Source organism: Nycticebus coucang, chromosome 6 (genome assembly GCF_027406575.1).
Source record: "Nycticebus coucang isolate mNycCou1 chromosome 6, mNycCou1.pri, whole genome shotgun sequence".
Taxonomy (NCBI): domain Eukaryota; kingdom Metazoa; phylum Chordata; class Mammalia; order Primates; family Lorisidae; genus Nycticebus; species Nycticebus coucang.
The window spans coordinates 94,161,145-94,183,065 of NC_069785.1; positions in this window are offsets into that span (position 1 = coordinate 94,161,145).

Below are 21,921 nucleotides of genomic sequence, written 5' to 3' on the forward strand. Positions count from 1 at the left end.
TTTCTTTTCAAAAATATCTTTTGGGTTGGGTCTTTTAATGTACATCTACTATGATCCTTTGGGGATATTGAATAAGTTTGCTTTTTTCAAGTGGCCAGATTTTTTTTGCTAGTTTCTTCACATATTAACCTCTTCTCTTGAGGCAGACAGGTTTGCAGTGTACTTTGTGCCTTTTCTGAGAATTCTCCTACACAGTGAGAAAGAGGAAAGGACCCCAGATAGCACTTTTATTATTATTATTATTATTATTTTTGGTCCTACTCTTAAATATATAAAGCAGGAGAGGAATATATATAATGAGACCTATTATACAGCTGTTCTATGTTATCTCATTCCCCATGATTGTCACTGTCCATGTTGGTGTTGGAGGTTCTTTATGTGGAATTGTGGGCTATTCCTCAAGCCACTTTTGGAAGCTCAGGCATAAGGCTGGGTGATTCCTTCTTCATGGATGCTGGCATTGTAGAAGATAGCTCTGCCCAAATCTCCCCAAGGTTGGGGCAGGGGCAGATGAGTGAGCTTAGCTAGAATGTGGTTATGAGTATCAGAGATCTGGGCTTTCACTCCACCTGGGTCCAGGTGCAATGGTGCCCCCTGTGATTAGCAGCCCTATGGCATTTGATTGTGCAGGTGAGTCCTACTAGGTGGTGGCATGTGAGTCAAAGGGGGCACAACTGTTGGGCTAAACATTGGTGCCAGAACTTCATGGATGGGACAGAAACCCCAGTGTCTGGGCAGCTGAATTCAGAAGTGGTTCAGGAGCCATGGTGATCAGGCTGTGTGGTGGCATAGGAGCCATGGAGGTTGGGCCTTAGGGCCAGGTCACATAGTGGCTGGGGTTCTCTTGCTGCATAGGTTATATCAAGACATTAATCATGGGGCATTTCCTTGCTCTATTTCAATTTGTGGGGTGGAGGAAGTTTTGGTTTCCTGTCACAAGGTTCGCAAGTGTCTCTGCTCTTATTAGTTCCTTCCAGGCTTGACAGGGTGATGTGGAGGTGGCTGAAGCAAAGCAAGGTCCTGTGCAGACAAGGCATGCTGGTCCCAAAAGTTCAAAATCTCATTAGCTGCAGTGACCTGGGCATGTAAGGTACTTGGTGTCTACTTTGCTTCCTCATTTCCAACGAAATGTCACTACACAGTCTCCAAGCAACTCCCTGACAAGTCAGAGGTTTGTGGTGGTTGCAGTGTCTAAGTAGGGGAGACTGCCGTCCTTGGCTTCTTTCCCCCTTTCCTCTACAGTATTTGAACACTTCCTGCAGGTGCTTTCTGATCTTCCTGCTTAGATCACCCCCATCTCCCTGCCCTTCACTATGATTTTCTCTCATCACTTCTTTACTAATTTTCAATGCTCTTCCCAAGAAGATCCATCTGAAGGTGGGTATCTACTTACAACATTTGAACATCTTGAGGGCCTTGTGCGTGGGCTGCCATATTGGCCTCTTTATCCCCAAAGGACATAACTTTAGCCAGACTAAGAAAAAAGAGAAAAGACACAAATAAATAAAATTGAAGATAAGAGACATCACATCTGATATCACAGAAATTCAAAGGATAAATGGATACTATTATAAGCAATTATTTGCCAATAAATTGGAAAAACTAGAGGAAATGGTTAAATTCCTAAATACAACCTACCAACATTGAACCATGATAAAATCCAAAATCTAAATAGACTGGTAACAAGTAATGACATAGAGGCATTAATAAAAAGTCTCCCATCAAAGAGCCCCTAGGACCTGATGACTTCCCTACTAGATTCTACCAAACATTTAAAGAATTAATAACAATTCTACTCAAACTATTCCAAAAAATTGAGGAGAAGGAAATACTTTCATAGCATTCTATAAGGCCTGTTTTACCCTGATAGCAAAACCAAAGAGAAAAAAGAAAACTTCAGGCCACTATTTGTAATGAACATGATGCAAAAATCCTTAATAAAACTCTGTCAAACTGAATTCACCAACATTTATCATGATGAAGTAGAATTCATCACAGGGATGCATGGATGGTTCAATATATACAAAACAACAAATATAATACCCCATAGCAAGGAATGAAGGACAAATACTATATGATTATTTGAATTGATGCCAAATAAAGCATCTAATAAAATTCAATATGTCTTCAAGATAAAAACTATCTAAAAACTGAGTAGAGAAGGAGAATATCTCAACACAATAAAGGCTATATATTACAAACTCAAAGCCAGTAAAATACTGAATGGGGAAAAATCAAGAGTCTTTTTTTTTAAAGATCTGTAACAAGAGAAAGATGCCTACTTTCACCACTTTTATTCAACATAGTACTAAAAGTCTTGGAGAAATTGGCAGGAGAAGGAAATAAAGCACATACTTTTTAAAAGGAAGTAGTCAAAATACCCTTATTTGCAGATAATATGATCTTATATTTAGAAAAATGTAAAGACTGTACCCAAAACTCTCAGAACTAAGCAACAAGTTCAGTAAAGTTTCACTATACAAAATCAGCATGCAAGAATCAGCATCACTACTATGGACAATAGCAAACAGCCTGAAAAAAGGAAAAAGAAGAAAGCAATCCATTTACAAATAATGTAAAATATTTAGGAATAAACTTAACCAAAGAAATAAAAGATTTTTAAAATAAAAACTTTAAAAGTTTGTTTGAAATAAACTGAAAAAGCTGCAGAAATGAAAAGATATTCCATATTCATGAATTTAAAGAAATCAATTTTGTTAAAATGTCCATATTACCCAAAGCAATCTCCATATTTAATGCAATCTCTATAAAATACTGATGACATTTTCACAAAAATTGAAAAGGAAATCCTAAAGTTCATATAGAACCAAAATATCCAAAGCAATCCTGAGCAAAAAGAACAAAGCTGAAGGCACCACATTACCTGGGTTTAAATTATTTTACAAAGCCATAGTAACCAACCAAGGAAGGATAGTACTGACACAAACGCATAGAACAGTGAGACAGAATAGAAAACCCAGGCATAGGTCCCTGTATTCACAGTTGATTCGTTTTTGAGAAAAGTCATTAGAACATGTTTATATGCTGCAGAAAGAAAATATTTTTAGTAAATTATGCTGAGAAAACTCAATTTCCATTTTTCCACAGTAAGAATGAAACTAGAGCCCTATCTCACCATATACAAAAGTCAAATGAAAACTAATTAATGAAAGACTTAAATGTTGAGGCCCGAGTCTATAAAACTACTAGAACAATTTAGGGACATGTTTTAGGATATCCATCTGGGAAAAGATTTCTTGAGTAATATCTCAGTGGACAGGTTTCCAAAGAAAAAAAATGGACAAATGAAATTGCATCAGGCCGAAAAGCTTCTGCACAGCAAAGGAACCAACTAACAAATTGAAGAGGAAACCTACAGAATGAGAGATAATATTCGTAAACTCTTCAACTGACAAGAAATTAGTAGCCAGAATCTATAAGAAACTCAAACAACTGAATAGCAAAAATCAAATAATCTAAAAATGGAAATAAGATCATTAGATCTCATAGGCATTTCTTGAGAAAAAAAAAAAAAGCACCTACAAATGACCAACAAGTATATGATAATATGTTCATCATCACTGGTCATTAGAGAAATCCTAATTAAGCAAAAATGTTATATTATCTCACCCCAGCTAAAATGGCTTTTATGGATGTATCCAAAAGAGAAAAATAACAGATTCTGAAGAAGATGTGGAGAAAAAGGAATGGTCCTGTAGCATAGGAATGTAAAGGAGTATAATTACTTTGAAAATGTCAGAAGACCAAAAATCACAACATAACAAAGATATTTGTACCAGAATGTTTATTGCAGCCCAATTCATAATTGCTAAGTCATGGAAAAAGCCGAAGTGCCCATCGATCCACGAATGGATTAATAAATTGTGGTATATGTATACCATGGAATACTATGCAGCCTTAAAGAAAGATGGAGACTTTACCTCTTTCATGTTTACATGGATGGAGCTGGAACATATTCTTCTTAGTAAAGTATCCCAAGAATGGAAGAAAAAATACCCAATGTACACAGCCCTACTATGAAACTAATTTGGGACTCTCACATGAAAGCTATAACCCAGCTACAACTTAACAATAGGGGGAAGTGGGAAAGGGGGGGTGGGTAGAGGGAGGGGAATCGGTGGGATCACACCTGTGGTGCATATTACAGGGGTATTTGCGAAACTTGGTAAATGTAGAATATAAATGTTTTGGCACAGTAACTGAGATAACGCCAGAAAGGCTATGTTAACCACTGGGATAAAAATGTGTCAAATGGTTTATGAAGTGAGTGTATGATGCCCCATAATCATATCATTGTATACACTTATGATTTAATAAAAAAAAAAAAAGAAAATGTGTAGGGATATTCTTCAAAAAACTGAAAATATACTCTACCACATGATTCAGCCCTGACTTGGGGAATACATCTGAAAGAAAAGAGGTCAGTATAGAGAAGAGATATCAGCACTCCCATGTTTATTTCATTACTAACCACTATAGCCAAGAGACAGAATCAATCTAAGTGTCCATCAATAGATGAACAGATTAAAAAAAATATGTTGGACATATCGCCAGTGGAATGTTATTTATTTTTTATTTTTTTAATCAAATCATAAACACATAGATCATGTATACGTTAATGCATTTGTGGGGTACAATGTTCTGATTTCATATAGAATTAGGAACGTTTACATTGCACTGGTTAATATAGGCCTCATCTTGTTTATTAATTATTGTGTTAAGACATTTATACTCTATACTTAATAGATACGACATGTGCCCTTGCAATATGCACCATAGGTGTGGAATATTATTTAGATGCTAAAAGATTAAAATCCTGTCACTTGCCACAACATGGATGGAACTGGAGGACATTATGTGAAATAATCCATCCACTGTAAGATATATATCACCTGTTCTCACTTGTGTGGGAGCTGAAAAGTCAATCTCACAGGATACGTAGAGTAGAATTATGGATAGTTGAAGCTGGAAGGGGGTGGGGTGTGTGTGATAAATAGGGGATGCTTAATGGGTACAAAAATACAGTCAGGTAGAAGAAATAATATTTAGGGGTTCATAGAGCAATAGAGTGATGACAGTTAGCATTAATTTATCGTATATTTCAAAATAACTACAAGAGTGGAATTGGAATGTTCCTAACAAAAATAAATTATTACCCCGTTTACCCTGTTATGATTATTGCACATTGTAGGCTTGTATTAATATATCACCCATGCCTCATAAACAACAAAAAACTATCAAATAAACAGACATTCTTCATTCAAAATTAAAGAAAAAGAAAATTATAAATATTAAAAACAAGCTATGAGACAATGTGTATTACATTGATAACAAGGGATGAAAGGTATACTAGAAGAAAAACTTTTGACAAATTGAATTTAATGAAGTTTATTGAGCCCTGAAGGATTCATGAATTGCGCAGCAATTAACACCCAAAGGGCTTTGCTCAGCAGCAAGGGCAGTGAGGTTTTACAATCTGAATACAAAAGTAAAGTACACAAATTGCTTGATTGGTTACAGTGAGGGCATTTGCCTTATTTGGACAAGTTCTGACCAGTGAGCTGTTTATGATGGACTGAAACAAGACTGCTCGAGATCGGGGGACCGCACCTTTCTGTTTTAAAAATATACTCCCAAGTTAGGTTTCAGTTTCTTTATGTACTTAGGTGGCTGCCCAGTATGTAGAAACTCAAAGGATAGCAACAGCCCATGAGACCAGTTTCTTGCTTACTCAATATAACAGATGGTTACAGTTGATTAGACTGTATAAGGCAGAAAAAAACTTCACCCATTGTGGGGTGTGTGCCTGAGGCCTCTATAACAAAAAGACAGATTAACAAGAGAAAAGTGTATACATTCAATTTAAGTTTTATGTGACATGGGAGTCCTAAGAAAGTAAGACCCAAAGAAATAGGGTAACTAGCATTTTTTCTGGACAGTCATTCAGAAGAGTGATTGCAGGAGAAAGGGCTTGATCGATAGTAACAAACCTGGGGATACAGCAAGACCCTAATCTGGGTTCTTCTTGGTGTCTCTGAGTGTTTGAGGACAGAAGCAATTCTTTTCTCTGGATCTATGGAGGACCCCACATGAATGAGGGTTTTACGATCTATGTTCATCAGAAAGTCAGCTAGGTTTTGTGGCCCACCTCAAGGGATAAAAGGTGAGGGGGGTTCTTTCTATTGTGTGTACCCTGCTTCTGCAGTTCCCTCAGGGGCCAAGGTGCCCTGTTGTGGGACAGCGTGTCCTGGACACCATCAGGTCTTATCTATAACATTAGAATGTTGTCAGTAAAAGCGCCTTTGCATATTTGTATGTTAGAAAAGAAAAAGAAAGCCAAAGAGTGCTTGTTTCATTGTTCTCTTTTCTGTATTTTTTCACAGGTTTACATGGCTTAAAGCATCGCATAAATAGCCGTGATTTTTAAAATGCAATTTAAAGTAACAACAATAACGAAGCATTTTAAGATGCTTTTGCTTTATCAGTGCTACGACTGGTATCAAGAGAAGGATAAATGCAATTTTGCTGTCTCCGTTTAGATAACCATCGGGGAGCGGAACACGCTGAGAATGTTTTTCTGAACACTGTTGAAGGAAGATTTTACCTTAAAGCTTTTACTAGGGCTTTGTATTGCTAAAGGGTGGAGTGCTACAGTAAATGGATCTTTGCTCAGAAGAACCATTAATGAATCTCTGCATATGTTATAGTATCCCAAGAGCTGAGTCTGTGGTAGGGAAAGAAACTCATGAATTATTCAGCATAATAGAGTATGAGAAATTGTGCACTTCAGAGAAACCAGAGAGCAGGTGGAGGAGGCTTGAGATGGGAGGAAGAGGTCTCTAAAAAAAGATGTCTATTATTATGAAATTGTCTCCTGCTCCGTGCTGGAATTCTCTTTAATACCTTTACATTTTCAGAAAATGTCTGCAGTATACAACTATCTTTTGTGAGGAAATGCTTTTCCCCACCAAAAAAAAAAAAAATACCCACAAATCTTTTGAGAGGAAAATCCAACTAAAAGAGGCTTTGTTTCTTGTTTTGTTCCTTGCAGAGGGGAAAGGCGGGACCAGTCACCAGGGGTGAGCCAAGAGTCATGTCACATACTCATCAGAAGCGGATGATCAGAACACGAGATCATCAGAAGACCTCAGAATAATACCAGTGATATTGGAGTGGAAAGGGACATTGCATGTCCTTCTTTGAAAATAAAAAATGAAAACTGAAGATGGCTATTGTCTTGGTTATGCATCAACACAATGTTTGAGGGTATTTCTATATTTATTCCTACAAGAGGAAGAAGATAAAGTGAAAGGACCAAGCTGACTTCATTTTGTTAAAACTAACTCCATTTTGTCTCACAGCCTTCACTGACCCCACTTTGCCCCACAGCCTTCAATTTACAGCTGCATACCGAAGGTGATAGCAACCTGCTTGCAGACCAAAGGTGATAGGCAACCTGCTTCCTCCTCCACCCCTGCTCCAGTGTGTTTGCCCCCGAGCGATAACGGCACCCACTCTCAGCCCCAGTAGTAGTAAATCTTTCCCCTAAGCCCCTATTGCTCCCCCCGTTTTCTTTTCTGTATCCTTAAAACTGCTCTTCCCTCTGTGGTAGGGGCTTCTCTGCCCTCCTGCTGCCGCAGGAAGGAGAAGCCCAGATTCGAATCTGTGAATAAACGGCTCTATTGTTTTTGTATTGGACTCGGGCTCCTTAGTGGTCTTTGTGGGGGATTTCAAGATCTGGGCACAACAAAAGGAGCACTACATACCAAGATTTGCTAGTTCACTATATGGAGAATCAGCTTGCCAGCCTGGCCTACACCTGTCAAATAAAAAAATAAATCCAGACTTAGTGAGGGGAGGAGTTTATTGGAAAGGATTACTGCAAAGTGGTAGTTGTTGGTGTAGAGAACTACTAATGTGGAAAGCACTGTGACCATACATAGGTCTGTCAAAAAGTGAATTTATCTTGTAGGAGGAAAGAACTGCTGTAGAGAAGTAGAATGCAGTAGGGGTGGCAGATCTGAGAGTAGATCAAAGAGCATTTTACCTGGAGGCCAGCCTTTAGCGGAGGAGGAAGTTTTCTTAAGGTGGTTAAGGAAATGCTGCCTCAGGCTGAACCTCAGCCTCAGTTCAGCCCCCGGAGTGAAGGAAAGAAGCTGAGCCGAAGTTGTGTTACCGAGCTTTGTTCCCATCAATCCGTGAGTGCTGACAAAGATTTTGACCTGGAGCAAATGCCATTCAAGCTCCTTCTGAATTCCCTGCTTCACTCAGCCTCACCTCTGCTCTTCCACGTTCATCTCTTCATTATCCATATCGGCAGGAATCTGGTTGGAACAGTTGAACCAGAACTCCCCACTCTGGGTATCAGATCACTCTCCATACAGGATCTGTTCTGAATCTTCACCATCCCCAAGGGGAAGCCTGATCACCTTGGCCTGCTTTCAACAAGAATCCCCTTAGGTCAGTTTAGACAAAAAAGCATATTTTGGAGTGGCATATTCTGGTACCCTTCACTGATTTTCTAGAATTGAAATAAGGATAAAAGCAACATAGATAAATTCTTTTTTTAAAGAGTAGATGTGGCCATTTTTATTTTATTTTTTTGTAGAGACAGAGTCTCACTTTATGGCCCTTGGTAAAGTGCTGCGGCATCACACAGCACACAGCAACCTCCAGCTCCTGTGCTTAAGCAATTCTCTTGCCTCAGCCTCCCGAGTAGCTGGGACTACAGGCGCCCGCCACAACACCCAGCTATTTTTTTGTTGCAGTTTGGCTGGGGCTGGGTTTGAACCCGCCACCCTCGGCATATGGGGCCGGTGCCCCACTCACTGAGCCACAGGCGCCGCCCAATGTGGCCATTTATAAGGATACATTATTACTTGTTAGGTATGACTTTTACCTTTGAAGTAGTCAATCCCTCTAAAATATTTTTTTAAATATAAAAAAAGTTCCTGATAATCAATACTACTTATTTATTAGCTAAATTTAGAAGATTATGTGATTCCAAAAGATGTTTGAATCATGTATTGAAGTTATTGTCTCAGAAGTTTAGTATGTAAAAACTACTGAGTTATCTTCACTTAACTCTTATAAATAAGTCCTTAAAAAAAGAGGAAAACACGATGGATATACATGAATAATTCAAGGATAAAAGAAGAAAATTAATTAAGAGTAGTTGATAAAATAACTAATAAAATTAAGCATTTTTCCTCTAGAATTTTAGATGTATTTGCCTACTATTCATTTTTACAACCATGTGTGAAATTCAGTAAATTCTTTATAATAATGTGTTGTTTGAAGATGCTACTTTGCTTATTTGAGGAGAATAAGTTTAGAGATATTTTATATTCAGAAAGTTATTTAGGAATTTTATTTTCGCTTTTATAAAAGCTGTATATATTATTAAATTTGAGGGTTTTCATCCCCTGTATATAAAATAGGTAAAAGGAAAATGAGGTATTTTTGTTGGAATAAAATCAAACATGTAATCAGGGGAAAGATTAGAGAACATTTTAAAGTAAAATGAATGATTACTTTGGAATATTAAAAATAATCATGCTTATAATATCTCTAATAAAATATTACAGATTATAACAAGATTGTAATACATTTTATTTATAAACGTCTGGGTCTGTGTGCTATATTATGTATAACAAATTAGCAAATAGCCGAGTAAAATTTAGATATGGGCAGAAGCCATATTAATTTGCATATTAAATTCAGGTGTGACGAGAATGGGACAGATGATGACTGTTTTCTGTTTTGACTTTAAATGTTTGCAAATGTGTGATTCTATGTTGCTCCTTATTTGTGCATGTTTGTGATGGATTTAAACTCAGAAATAAATCATCTTATGAAGACATCTAAGGAAGGAAAAATAAAGCCTAATTTCTAAAAATGCCAGCCTATTTATGCAGTAGAAATATTCAACATATTGGAATATGTCTTGTTTTGGCCAAGAAATTCAGATTTGAGATAATATAACCTTGGAATCCCTTTTGCCTTGATCTTAGAATTGATTCTTTTTGTTCAGTTCTGTGGCTCTAATTTGGTGCATTCATTTATCTGTTTAAATAAGTGTTTGCTGGGTTCCTGTCATAGTTCAGACCCTGCACCGTATGCTGGGACAACTTACGGAGGCAATGTCTGTATACTCAATATGTTGTTATGAGTGTGTAAGTTCCAGGTGGTTGGATGAATGGAGAGATGGACAGATGAACTGAAGCTGTCGAGCAAACACATTTTCTGTGACTTCCAACATGCCTCCCTCTGCTGTGTTTGTCTTTGTGGTGACATCATTCTCTTCCCCCAGCCCAGATCTCCATATGCCCTCTGTAGGTCACACCCCTTGGCACAGCACTTGAAGCGCCCACAAATTATAACCGCTCAGTGGTACATTAGGTGATCATTTAATGATTTATATCTTCACTTATTTCATCTTTAAATGTTTATGAATTGATTACTCTGCTCTAAGAATATTGCTGAGCCATGGAATCCACATCTTCATGGACCAGAGTTGAGTAAAGCAATGTGGACTTTGAGCAAATAGTTGAGTGTGAGGAGAATTAAAAAGAAGTTTAGGGAGCCACAAAAGCTCAAGTAATTGTGAGGAAAAAGATACATGAAAAAAAGCTGGACTTACCTAAAGGTTACTGAGGTTATGAGTTGACTGGTGATCAATGTAGAAAGAACTTTTCAATGAACACCAAATGTGAAAGGTCAAAGGTGGGACTAAAAGAATGTTTGTGTATGGGTAGCATTTAGAAAATGGTCATATAGTGCTAGGAAAGTTTAGGGAGGTAAGGCTGACATTTGGTCACAAGAAGCCCAACTCTGCCACCTCTTCCACCATGGGCGCTCCATGACTTTCTGTGATGTAAAGAACCAGGCCTGTCTTGTTTAATGCTGTATTCCTATTTCCAGGTACAGTGCCTGGCAACCTGCAAACACTGTCAAATAAAAAATCAAGAAAATTTTGATATTATTTCATCTGAGCAACAAATTTTACATTGAAGTAATAAACTGGCACAATTGTATTTGTAGATATAAAAATATATGTCCAGAAAGATAATTATTGACATATAGTTTCTGCTTATTGAGGTTCAATAATCTACCTCCTTCACTTGTAAATTAGTTGTATTGCTATAGTAACTATTACATGGAATGAAGATTTATTTAATTTTCTCATTATATAAATATATTAAAATCTGTTACCTATATGTTTCAGAGGCTATTTAAAATATCCCCTATACTTTCTTTATTGTATTTATAAATGATTACCTAATGCTTTGCTCTCATTCACATCCAATTTCAAAGTGAAAAATTATTCTCTTGGAAACAGTCTCCCTCCATATTTTACAGCTGCCAGTGTAATTTCTTGTCCTCCACCACCAAATAAACATAGGCCCTAAATTTTAAATACTAAATTTGTTTTGTGTCTAAATGTTTCATGAATTTTTTTGAGACAACATGCAGCCTTTTACTTGTTCTCACAATTACTTTTATTTACTTTTGTAAAATGTTTACCATTAGAAAAGTGTTATTAGCCTGTAATAGTTTCCAGAACTTAAATGCTTAAAAAATTATAAGTTCTTAACCCGTGACTCCTTGTTAGGCTGCAGAGTACTCATGGCTCCCAGGATATTGTCTGTAAAATGCTCAAGTTCTGTATGTGCATATCTTTATCACATTCGCTCGCCAATGGGTCTGTCACCCTTCATGAAACAATTAAGAAGCCCTGTTGTAAATAAATATGTTTTTCTCCAAGGTTTCATACATGCAAAAAACTTTGCTTTAGAAAATTGACTTTTTCCCCTCACGTATTCAGAAAGCTAATTTCTCACTAAGACTGAAGCAACGCAAGAGGTTGAAATGAAGGAAATTCCACATTTGGAAGGTCTCGCTTTTGCTTTGGTAATGTGGGAAAGCATTCATCCCTTCAGTTTTTAATTAATATTATGTTCCAACTTGGTCAGAGAATAGCGATCTTTAACCAGATGTTCTTAGGTGACTTGTGTCAGCTTACCCATAATCCCCATGGGACCATAACAAGAAGAATGTTATTAGTAATTAACTGTCAGGTTTACTTAAAGTAGTCTTAAATAATTAACACATTATTGCTTGTTCAGACTTGCCTCTCAGAGACTGGATAACACCCAGTCTGTTCCTTTTCCTTCTCTTGAGTCTCTGAATCACTTTTTGTTTTTCTCTGACAAAATTCTAGTATTAATGAATTTTCTTTGACAAAATGCTAGTATTATTTTTTTGGAAAAAACTTCCATAACCTTTAACAAACTACATGGATGGCCCATTCACCACAGAGCTATTCTCCGCATGTAGAAAGTGAATCTGAGTAATGAGCGTGAGGGAAGAGAACAAAGAAGCCTTCGCTCTTCTGTACCGTGTCCTCCTTAGCTCCTCCCGGGCCAACGGGGAGGAAATTAGGCCGATTATGTACAATACAGCATATCACATGTTCACATCACTTTCAAATCATTGTATAGCAGTATGCTTTCAGCAATTTTAATTATTTTTATACACAAAAATTACCTGTTGGCATTCAGGATCTGCAAGCCTGCAGTTTGCTTGCCTGGTTTGGGGAGGTTCATGTAGAGATTCTGCAAGGCAGTGAAGTTATGGTAGGTCTTCATTACAAATACTGCTTATAAAGATAAATATTAAATAGTGTTATTTGAATTCCTTGCCATAATTAAAATAGGTGAAAGTGATTCTCAAGACTTTAATTAAAAAAATACTTAAAAAGTGAGAAGAAGAAAAACAAAAACTCATACAGTCAAGTGAGAGGAGACTTGACGTGTTCAGGGTGCACAGTAGCATCTCATCCAGCTGGGATGCTTATGATCCAAAAGGCAAGTGTTTTAATCTCACTAAAGAGCATTTTATTGCATGGCAAAAAGGTCAGGGCACATTCTCTTCTGTTAGTTTAGTCCTAAAACTTCACACTTAACAAATCCTTGGCAGTTTTGAACTTCTGTTTCAACCCTGATATGTTTGTTTGTTTGTTTGTTTTTTGTAGAGACAGAGTCTCACTGTACTGCCCTTGGGTAGAGTGCCATGACGTCACATGGCTCACAGCAACCTCTAACTCTTGGGCTTAAGCGATTCTCCTACCTCAGTCTCCCAAGCAGCTGGGACTACAGGGGCCCCCACAATGCCTATTTTTTTGTTGCAATTTGGCCGGGGCTGGGTTATGGGGCCAGCGCTCTACTCACTGAGCCACAGGCGCCGCCCTCAATAGAGGGAAGGCAGGAATGGTTAAAATGTATATGCAAATATGCTTGACCAGAAATTAGGGAATCACAAAATGAAATAACAATTACAGTGATTCCCTAATTTCTGGTTAAGCATATTTGCATATACATTTTAACCATTTCTGCCTTCCCTCTATAGATTGCTTATTCATTGTCTCAGTAATTTTTTGATTAGCTGTAGTTTTTGGTATATACGTATATTTATATATAGTCTATACATTGCAAAAACGTTCTTTCTCTTGGTTACTGATGTACATTACTAATTTGTAGCACTTTTGCAAAATTGTAATCTTAATGGAGTAAGATTTAACAAGCTGCTTTCTTTATATTAGACAATGTATTTGGTAGTTGGGGAATAGGGGTTTCCAGAGGTCATGAAATTTATCTTCATTTTTATTAAAAGTTATGAGGCTTTGTTTTTAAAAGGAGTTGTTTACAATATCTTTTAAACTTTTTATGTTTTTCATTATCAGGTGTACATAATAATTGTGGGGTGGGTGTGATGTTTCGATACCAGGCATCCAATGTGTAATCAAATCAGCATAATTAGGGTATCCATGAACTGAAGCATTTATCATTTATTTGTTTTAGAAGCATTCCAATTCTATTATTTTGGTTATTTAAAAAAATACAATAAATTATTGTTAACAATAGTCACCTTATTGTGCCACTGAACACTAGATTTTATTTCTTCTAACTGGATGTTCATACCCTACAGCCACAATTTCCCCCCTCTCCCTGCTCTGTATTTACCATTGCCAGTGAATTTTATACTGTCTGATTGTTTTGTGTTGTTGTTAACACACTCTTTTTCAGAGTCAAGAACTCCCTTATCTTTCTTGTAGGGACAGATCCCTCAGTTTTTGTTTGTCTAGAAAAGTATTTCTCCTTTGTGTTTGAAGGATATTTCTGTGTTATAATATTCTAGAATGGAGGATTTGTCTTTTCTTCAGCACTTTAAATATGGTATTCCACTCTCTCCTGGCCTGTAAGGTTTTTTTCCTGAGAAGTCTACTGCCAGATATATCGGAGTTTCTTAATATGTTGTTTCTTTTATTTACTTCTTCTTGTACAATACTTTATCCTTGACCTTTGATAATCTGATTATTAAATGCCCTGAGTTGAGTCTGCCTGGTGTGCCATGACATGTTCATGCCTGGATATTGATATTTTTCTCTAGATTTCAAAAATTACTTGTCATTATTTCTTTGAATAATTTTTCTACCTGAGTCACTCTCTCTACCTGCTCTTCAAGGCCAACAACTCTCAGATTTGCAATTTTGAGATTGTTCCCTAGATCTTGAAGGTATTCTTCATTCTTTTTTATTCTGTCATTCATTCTCTTTTGACTATATATTTTCATATATCCTGTGTTCAAGGTCACTGATTCTTTTTTCTGCAAGATCAATTTTGCTGTTGAGAAATTCTGGTCATTTTTCAATTCGTCAATTAAGCTCTAAAGCTCCAAGTTTTCTGCTTTCTTGGTTATTTCCATCTCTCTGTTGAATTTCTTTGTTGGAATTCTGAATTCCTTCTCTGTGTTATCTCCACACTTTCTGAGCTTCCTGAAGGTAGCAATTTTAAAGTCTCCGTCTGGAAGATCACGTTTCTCTATGCCTCCAGGACTGACTGGTCGCACGGTGCCTTACTCGTTCCAGTTGACGACATCAAGTTTTCCTGGACGTTCCTGATGCTTGTGGAAGTTCACTGGGCATTTGAGATTTAGACTTCTTTTTTCCACTCTGAGCTGTCCCAGCTTGTTCATAGCCTTCTCTGGGAGGCTTTCCTCATGCTCCAGGGGCACAGCGCACAGTGATTCAGGCCTGGGGTCACCCTCGCTTTCTCAGCTCTCGGGGGCATCCCGTGCCCGGTAGCCCTGCGACCCTTGCAGCCTCCTGGGCACTGCCCAGGCCAGCTTGGGCACAGCGAGGATGCACCCTGGGTGCCCCGGCTTCTTGCTCTCTTCCTTTACTTGGTCCTGATGAGGAAGAGTCTCTGGCTGGGCTGCCTGGAGCTGGTCAGGCAGCCGACGGCGTTGGGCTCACCTGCAGCCCTAGCCTGCTGGGTCTCAGGGAGCTCGGGGGGACTTGCCTGACCAGGCCACTGTGTCCTCAGGAGTGTGCTGCTTCAGGTGGGTCCTTCCCTTTAGGGAAAGTTTCTCCTTCTGGTCCGGGGTGGGTTTAGAAGCACTGTTCAGACGCCTGGAGCTGAGGGCTTCAGGCATCTGCCTGGGCTTCACTTCACTGTGGCTGAGGTAGCATCCGAGCTGCCACTAAAATACTTGAACTTATTATTATGTGGCCTCTTCCCTGTCCTTCCCTTGAGCGGGGTCTCCTGCGAGCTGCACTGCCTGGAGTCGGGGGTGGCAGGTTGCAGCCCCCAGGGCTGCATGGCCAGGGTCTCCCGAGGTGGCGGCCCCCAGACCTGCCTCTGAGCTCAGCGCATGCTGGGGCTCCCCCAGGGACCTCGGAACCCCACTCCGGGCCTGGGCTGCCTCAGTGAGCTGCCGGGGAGCCCACTGGGACTGGGGTTTCTGCCTCTTGGGCTGATTTAAATGCTCCCCCATGGGCACACGCACCACTCTGCCCTGTGCTGCGTTCTGCTGTGACCGGGGAGCCCCGAGTTTCAGCACAACATCCCAGAGTCAGGTTCTGGGGTCTCCCTCCCCCAAGCACACAGATTCCCTCCCTGCACAGCCCTGCCAGGGGTCGGGGGGAAACAGCTCAGGCAATGGATGGCTGTCTCTCCTGTTCTCAGAGTCTCCTCTTTGAAATAATGTTAAAACCAGCTGCTGTGATTGTTCACCTAATTTTTTATTTTTATAACGGTGCTCACTTGAATGCACAGAGGTTCAGTTAGCTGCTCCTGTGCAGGAATTCCACTGGACGGTTCTATTCAGCCCTCTTGTTCCACCTCTGCCCTTAAAATATCCTGAACTTATTATTACTATGTATGTACGAGAACTGAATCACATTTTATTTTTTTCAACATGGAAATACAGTTTCAGGGCGGCACCTGTGGCTCAAAGGAGTAGGGCACTGGCCCCATATGCCAGAGGTGGCGGGTTCAAACCCAGCCCCAGCCAAACAAAAAATAGAAAAAGTGCAAAATAAATAAATAAATTAAATTAAATTAAATTAAAAAAAAAAGAAATGCAGTTTCATCATCCTATTTATTTTATAGGGGGTTCTTTCCTTATTTACTGGTATGCTAATTCTGCACATGCCAAATTCCCATACACATATTTATCTGTTTGGGGGCCCTTTCCTGTGCTGTACTATATAGTATAATTTGATATATATTTCTTTATTGGTCTAATATAGCAATTCAAATTGTTTAGCTTTACCGTATGTCTTGACAACTGGCAGGCTTTCTCCTTTAAATTCCCTTGCCTTTTCCTATCTCTTTACTCTGCTTTCTGAATTCATTTGTCATTTGTCCAGTGCTGTGTGCTTATATGTTTGCATTTTGATTGAAACTCCCACTTCGTGTGAAATTTGAGTAAGAACATTGCTCTTACAATATTGTACTGTAGTACTTTTCTTTTGTGCTATAACCGATCGCAACCAACTTTCTTACTTAAAACAACACTCATCACTTTTCTTACCTTGGAGTTCTGTAGACCAGAAATCTAGCCTGGGATGACATAAGACATCAGGATATTTCAAAGCTGATATCAAAGATTTAGTTAACCTGATTTCTTATCTAGACTCTCTAGGGGAGAGAGACTTGCTTCCAAGTCTATTTTTTATGGAAGAATGAATTCCTGGTGGTTGCAGCCCTTAAGGCCCCTGCTCTTACTGGCTGTCAGCTGAGTACTGCCTTCACCTCCTTGTGGCTGTCTGCAGTCCTTGCTAAATGGGCCCCAGTGTCTTCAAGCCAGTGAGGGCACATCAAATCTTTCTCATGCTTTAGACTTCTTGACTCAAGGTTAGAGGGCTCTTATGATTAGCTCATTTAGATGACACCCTTCCCTGCTTTAAGGTCAGCTGACTCCTGAGTTACATCTGCAAAATTCCTTCACATCCCTAAGTTCTATCTACTCTCCTTGGTTAGTATAATTTAGGTACATGCTTCTAACTGTGGTCCCCAGGGTGGTTCAAGGCAACTTCCCCGGGACTCCAGACTGCTGAAGTCAGAAGTTATCTGATGACTCACGTTGAGGTGGAGATTCAACTGTGGAAGTGCACACACACACAAACACACACAAACATAAGCACACTGTACCCCTGAGGAGCAAGCCTGATTTCTACTGGGATATGTAGATATCATCCAAAAAGCTTAGGGGAAGTGACCAGTCTGTTTACATCACACACAACACACAAGTTCAGTGGAACTCTGGACTAGCTATTTCACAAAGTGTCTGAATTGACCTCATGTCTGTATCTACTGGTAGACCTGGCTGTTCCACTAGGCTAATACTCCCCATCCTCCCCCCAAAGCTGTCCTCTGCGAGTGTCCCTTTGCCTTCTCTCAGTCTTGGGCTCAGAGGAGTAGGGAAGTAAAGAAATGGGAGAGGTGGCTCCGTGCCCGTAGCACCATGGTTATGGCACCAAAGCTGGCATGTTCGAACCCGGCCTGGGCCTGCTAAACAGCAATGACAACTGCAGCAACAACAACAAAATAGCCAGGCTTTGTGGTGGGCATCTGTAGTCCCAACTACTTGGGAGGCTGAGGAAAGAGAATCGGTTAAGCCTGAGAGTTTGAGGTTGCTGTGGGCTGTGACGCCATGGAACTCTACCAAGAACAGTATAGTCAGACTCTGTCTCTTAAAAAAAAAAAAAAAGAAAGAAAGAAAGGAAAGAAAGAAATGGGAGAAGTGGCAGAAGTCTGACAGAAATATGTGAGTCTCACTTTTCCTCTTTTCCTTCAACTCTGTTCCCTCCAGCATTTGGGAGTACTAGGCTCCGGCACATGTCAGAGGGGTATTAGAGGCACTGCTTCCTCCCGACTGTTACTGTGGCTCCAGTCTGATGCAACACATCATACTCCTCTGTTGTCTCATCCAGATACTCTGACTCAGGAGTGCCAAGCTGGCTGTCATCACTCCAGTGTGGTACAGAACTAATGAACGTCAACTACCACAAGACACGTGAGTGAGGAGTTTGACTACAAGTTCCGAGTAATTGCCAATGTGACTGTCCAGGTGTAGGCCAGAAGCTATGATGCTTTCAGACGTAAATGTTTTCCAGAAACCACAACAGGCAGGGCATGAAGTTTCTGCATAGTAAGTGTGGTGTTGGATCCAGGAAGAGTGTGAGCCAGGTAGCCCTGTGTTTTTTGTGGACACACACAAAAGCTGATGTTTTCTCTTATTATTTGAGGCTACTATGCTTTCCTTGGTACTTCATGAGGCAAGGGAAAGCCTCAGCCATTCCAATACTTTAAAAAAATGCTACCTTGCTTCATAATCCCACCAATCTCCTAGTACCCTCTTTTAGATCATATCACCCTTTATTGGTGAATTAAACCAGTGCCAATAATAAACTCGAGATCTCCAAACTTAGCACATCATGTTAGACGAATCTCCCCCTGTATAGAATGAGGAGAATTGCTTAGATTTTGGAGAAGGTTTGAGACATTTTTGTAGACCTTTGTCATTCAACCATTCTGGGCGCCCCTTCCATGTTCTTACATTAGTAATTATCCTTTGGTTCTGAGGTGGGAATGCAAACCTCCCGTGGAATGACACTCACAGCATGGTGGCATTCCGTGTTATTGGGAGAGCTTTGGATATTAATCACAGTCTCCCATCTTCATCCATGCGTCAACCAATCTGGACTCTTGTGTCTTTTCCAGGGAGTCAGGAACCAGCCTTACCTGTCTAATGGGCTGGGATGATGTCTAACACTGGCAAAGTAGATTATGACATGCAGAATTCACAACTTCAAAGAACAGTACTAAATTTTAAAGCAATTGTTAATTTATCCAAAATAGTTCACTTGCAAACTGGCCTTCATGAAAGGAGTTTGGCTTTTTGCATAAGAGAATAATTTGTGATTTCAAACTTTCTCTATAAAAATCAGCAAACGTCAAGTGTCAAAGGCAAACAGAACACTGATGTAGATCAGAGCCAGGAGCTACTTGTCTATGTTCTTTTTTTTTTTTTTATTGTTAGATTATAGCTGTGCACATTAGTGCAATCAAGGGGTACAATGTGCTGGTTTCATATACAATCTGAAATATTCTCATCAAACTGTTCAACACAGCCTTCATGGCATTTTCTTAGTCATTTTATGCAGACATTCGTATTCTACATTTAGTAAGTTTTGCCTGTAGCCATTCTAAAATGCATCATAGGTGTGACCCCACCATTACCTCCACTCTAACCTCCCCCCCTCCCTTGGCCCTTTCCCCATATTCTTGTGCTATAGTTGGGTTATAGCCTTCATATGAAAGCCATAAATTAGCTTCATAATAGGGCTGAGTACATTGGATACCTTTTCTTCCATTCTTGAGATACTTTGCTAAGCAGAATATGTTCCAGCTCCATCTATGTAAACATGACAGAGGTAAAGTCTCCATCTTTCTTTAAGGCTGCATAATATTCCATGGTATACATGACCACAATTTGCTAGTCCATTCGTGGGTCGATGGGCACTTGGGCTTCTTCCATGACTTAGCAATTATGAATTGGGCTGCAATAAACAATCTGGTACAGATGTCTTTGTTATATTGTGATTTTTAGTCTTCTGCGTATATACCTAGTAAAGGAATTATACGATCAAATGGCAGGTCTATTTTTAGATCTCTAAGTATTCTCCAAACATCCTTCCAAAAGGAATGTATTAGTGTGCATTCCCACCAGCAGTGTAGAAGTGTGCCCTCTTCTCCACATCCACGCTAACATCTTTGGTTTGGGATTTTGTTATGTGGGCTACTCTTACTGGGGTTAGGTGATATTTAAAAGTAGTTTTGATTTGCATTTCTCTGATGATTAAGGATGATGAACTTTTATTCATGTGTTTGTAGATTGTACATCTGTCTTCTTTAGAGAAGTTTCTCTTCAAGTCCTTTGCCCACCCTGAGATGGGATCAGTTGTTCTTTTCTTGCTAATACGTTTGAGTTCTCTGTGGATTCTGGTTATTAAAACTTTATCGCAGATATAACCTGCAAATATCTTCTCCCATTCTGAGGGCTGTCTACTTGCTTTACTTACTAGGTTCTTGGCCATGCAGAAGCTTTTTAGTTTGATCAGGTCCCAGTAATGTATTTTTGATACTGCTTCAATTGCTTAGGGAGGCCTCCTCATAAAATATTCACCCAGGCCAATCCCTTCAAGAGTTTTCCCTGCACTTTCTTCAAGTATTTTTATAGTTTCATGTCTTAAGTTTAAATCTTTTAGTTTCATGTCTTAAGTTTAAATCTTTTATCCAGTGAGAGTCTATCTTAGGTAATGGTGAAAGGTGTGGGTCCAGTTTCACTCTTTTACAGATCACCAACCAGTTCACCCAGCACCATTTGTTAAATAGGGAATCTTCTCTCCACTGAATGTTTTTAATTGGCTTGTCAAAGATCAAATAACTGTAAGTAGCTGGATTCATCTCTTGGTTGTCTATTCTGTTCCAGACATCTACTTCTCTCTTTTTGTGCCAGTACCATGCTGTTTTGATAACTATCAATTTATAGTACAGTCTCAGGTCTGGTAGCATGATTCCTCCTGCTTTGTTTTAATTTCTGAGTAATGTTTTGGCTATTTGAGATTTTTTTTTTATTCTATGTAAAAGAAAGTATTATTTTTTCAAGATCTTTAAAATATGACAATGGAGCTTTGATAGGAATTGCATTAAAATTATATATTCCTTTGGGTAGTATAGACATTTTAACAATGTTGATTATTCCCAGCCATGAGCATGGTATGTTTCTCCATTTGTTAACATCTTCAGCTATTTCTTTTCATAAAGTTTCATAGTTCTCTTTATAGAGATCTTTCACGTCCTTTGTTAGATAAACTCCCAAATATTTCATCTTCTTTGGCAGTACTGTGAAAGGAATAGAGTCCTTTCCTGTTTTTTAAGCTTGGCTATTGTTGGTATATATAAAGCCTACAGAGTTATGGGTGTTGAATTCGTAGCCAGAGACATTGCTGTATTCCTTGATAACTTCTAAAAGTTTTGTAGTAGAATTCCTAGTGTTTTCCAGAAATATGATCATGTCATCTGCTAAGAGTGAATGTTTGATCTCTTCTGACCCTATGTGGATACCCTTGATCGCCTTTTCTTCTCTAATTGCAATGTCTAAAACTTCCATTCCAATGTTAAAGAGCAATTGATACAATGGGCAACCTTGCCTGGTTCCTGATCTAAGTGGAAATGATTTCAATTTAACTCCATTCAGTACGATATTGGCTGTGGGTTTGCTGTAGATGGCCTCTATTAGTTTAAGAAATGTCCCTTCTATAACAATTTTCTTTTTTTATTTTGGCCGGGGCTAGGTTTGAACCCGCCACCTCCGGCAAATGGGACCGGCGCCCTACTCCTTGAGCCACAGGCGCCGCCAATATAACAATTTTCTTAAGTGTTCTGATCATAAAGGGATGCTGGATATTATCAAAAGCTTTTTCTGCATCAATTGAGAGAATCATATGGTCTTTATTTTTTAGTTTATTTATGTGCTGAATTACATTTA